The sequence below is a fragment of the Gossypium hirsutum genome, chromosome A06 (assembly GCF_007990345.1).
Source record: "Gossypium hirsutum isolate 1008001.06 chromosome A06, Gossypium_hirsutum_v2.1, whole genome shotgun sequence".
In the NCBI taxonomy this organism is placed as follows: Eukaryota; Viridiplantae; Streptophyta; class Magnoliopsida; order Malvales; family Malvaceae; genus Gossypium; species Gossypium hirsutum.
Window position 1 is genome coordinate 104,705,190 of NC_053429.1, and position 3,250 is coordinate 104,708,439.

Here is a 3,250-nt window from a genome sequence, read left to right on the forward strand (position 1 = left end):
CGAAAAAATCTTGTCACCCTATTTCTAGGTGCACAATCAACTCCGCTTAATTATGACAAATGTACTCTTAGACAGGGTCTATTCCTCCTCTGAATAAGAGCATGTCTTGAATCAGTATCCCGGGATGTCAAAACAAGAATTAAGAACACATAATTAAGAACAAGTTAAATATTTATCATACGATTCAGAAAATAATAACAAGATTCATCTTAGGTTTCATTCCCCTTAGGTATTTAGGGGTTTTAGTTCATAACTAAATAAGAAAACATCTCAGAAGAATAAAGAATACAAAACATAAAGAAAACCCAAAAACTCCTGAAGGGGAATTGAGGAGAGATCTTCAATCTTGATGATGAATCTGGCTTCTAAGATGGATCAATCGGCTTCCTTGGAGTAATTCCTTACTCCCTCTTCTCTGCCTCCCTTTTTCTCCTCCTCTAGGGTGTATTTATAGGCTTTGGGATGCCTAAAAACCCTCAAATTTACCTTTTTTTGAATTGGACTAAACTTGGGCTCGGCAGGGACACACCCGTGTTTGATTACTTCAGGCCATGGTTGAGCCTGCCAAATTGACACGACTGTGTGGTCTGCCCGTGTGAGGAGGTCCAGGCCGTGTTGATTTGGTACTTTGGCCCATTTTCTCCATTTTTGGCCCGTTTCTCGTTCCTTTCGCTCTCCTATGCTCTCCTAAGTATAAAACATGAAATTAAAGCATTAGGAGCATCGAATTGACCAATTCTAATGAGAAATCATCCATAAAATGCATTAAAATGGGGTAAAAATATGTATAATTTATGGTATCGGGCTTGTTTTGGGGTAAAAATATGTACAATTCTAATAAGACCGTATCACCAGCCTTAAGTTGATTTGGAGAGGTATCGGGCTCGTTTTGGCATAGTTTTGATTTTCGGGTGTTCTTGGTTTGTGTGCTCTCCATTCATCGAGTTCCTCGATATGTAGTCTTCGATCTTCATGAACAGGTCCTCTACTATTACTTGAGAACGACTCGTGTGCTTCATTCAGACTCATTTTTTGCAAAGTAGGTTTCACCATATTGTTAGTTTTAGTAGGATGGTTTAAATACTTACCTTCAATCCCTGATGTGTTGCCAGAATTGCAAGCATGAAGGGTGATTGTTTCGTCTCCCACCTGGAGTGTGAGTTCACCTGTGCCAACACTAATGATAGTTTTAGCAGTTGCTAAAAAGGGCCTTCCTAGGATTAAAGGAGTGTTGCTATCCTCTTCTATGTCTAGAACAATAAAGTCAACGGGAAATATAAATTTATCGATTTTAACTAGCACATATTCAATAATACCTCTAGGGAATCTTATAGTTTTATCAACTAATTGAATGCTCATCCTAGTCTGTTTGGGTTTCCCGAGACCTAGTTGCTTAAACATTTTGTAAGGCATGACGTTGATACTAGCCCCTAGATCAGCCAATGCATAATTAATATCTAAACTACCAATTAAGTAAGGAATAGTAAAGCTCCTTGGATCTTTTAGTTTGTTGGGTATGTTTATTTTGGAGAATGGCTGAGCAAACTGCGTTTAGCTCCACATGCGACTCCTCGTCCAACTTTCGCTTATTTGCTAAAAGCTCCTTTAAAAATTTCATTGCGTTTGGTATCTGCGATAGAGCTTCAATAAAATGTAAGTTAATATGTAATTTTTTTAAGAGTTTAAGGAATTTACCAAATTGTTCATCTGAGCAGTCTTTCCTTGTTGCGTTGGGGTATGGCACACGAAGTTTATATTCGACAGGCACTGGTTTGTTTTTATTATAATCTACCTCACCTTGACCTTTGCTTACCACAATTTCGTGCCTTGGTTCTGGTTCAGGCTCAATGACTCATACGTCATCTTGAATATTAATTGCGTTGAGTTGTTCCCTTGGGTTAGGTTCGGTATTACTTGGCAAACTACCTTGTGGTCATTCAGAGATTAGTTTGGAAAGCTGGCCTATCTGAGCCTCGAGCCCTTGGATCGACGCTTGTTGATTCTTAGGTGCTGGCTCGGTGTTCTAAAAACGGGTTTCTGACACTGATATGAACTTTGAGAGCATCTCTTCAAGATTTGGCTTCTTTTCCTGTTGGTAGGGTGGTTGTTGGTAGCCTGGAGGATGTTGTCATCTTTGATTTCCTTGACCGCCCCACGAGAAATTGGGGTGGTTCCTCCAACCTGCATTGTAAGTGTTATTGTATGGATTGTTTTGAGGTCGAGGATTATTACCCATGTAATTTAATTGCTCGTTATCCATGTTATGGCCATAAGGTTGGTATGCCGAATGGTTTGTTCCACCACTACTTGCTTCGCACTGCATTACTGGGTGAACCTGTGATGAATTAAGAAAACCATCAATCTTTTTATTTAAGAATTCTACCTGATTAGAGAGCATGGTGACCAAATCGACGTTATAAACACCGGCTGTTTTTGTTGGCTTTGTCCTCATGACTTGCCACTGATAGTTATTCAGTGACATTTCTTCTATAAACTCATAGGTATCTTCTGGTGTTTTATTGTTGATGGTTCCGCCAGCAGCTGCGTCAACCATTTGCCGAGTCGAAGGATTCAGACCATTGTGAAATGTTTGTACTTGGAGCCAAAGCGGTAACCCATGGTGAGGGCACCTTCTCAAAAGGTCCTTGTATCTCTCTCATGCATAGTAGAGTGTTTAGAAATCCATCTGCACAAAAGAAGAGATATCATTACGTAATTTAGCCAGTTTAGCCGACGAAAAATATTTCAGTAAAAATTTTTCAGTCATTTGTTCCCAAGTAGTAATTGACCCTCGTGGTAACGAGTTCAACCACTGTTTAGCTTTTTTCCTTAAAGAAAAAAGGAATAACCGAAGACGAATGGCATCATCAGAAACGCCATTGATTTTAAATGTATCACAAAATTCCAGAAAGTTTGCTAAGTGAGCGTTAGGATCTTCATCCTGCAAACCATCAAACTGAACAAATTTTTGTATCATCTGAATAGTGTTAGGTTTTAATTCAAAAGTATTTGCAGCTATAGCAGGTCTAACTATGCTAGATTCAATTCCTGATAAAGAAGGTTTAGCATAATCATACATAGTGCATGGAGCAGGATTTTGATTAACTGCAATTGCAGGAGGTAGATGATTGCCTTGGTTTTCAGCCATCTCTTCGGTTGGGGATTGAGTATCATCTTCTTGCTCGTTCTCTGTGTATCTTAAGCTTCGCCTTATTTCTCTTTGGTTTCTATGAACTGTGGGATCGATTTC

General features: G+C 39.2%; 1 non-coding gene across 1 annotated transcript; it reads left to right on the forward strand.

The window, feature by feature from the left end:
- The first annotated feature begins 2,612 nt into the window (after positions 1–2,612).
- On the forward strand, positions 2,613–2,719 carry LOC121231279 (small nucleolar RNA R71). Its single transcript, XR_005929342.1, has one exon. It is a non-coding gene; the product is annotated as a small nucleolar RNA R71 (small nucleolar RNA).
- The last annotated feature ends 531 nt before the right edge of the window (positions 2,720–3,250 follow it).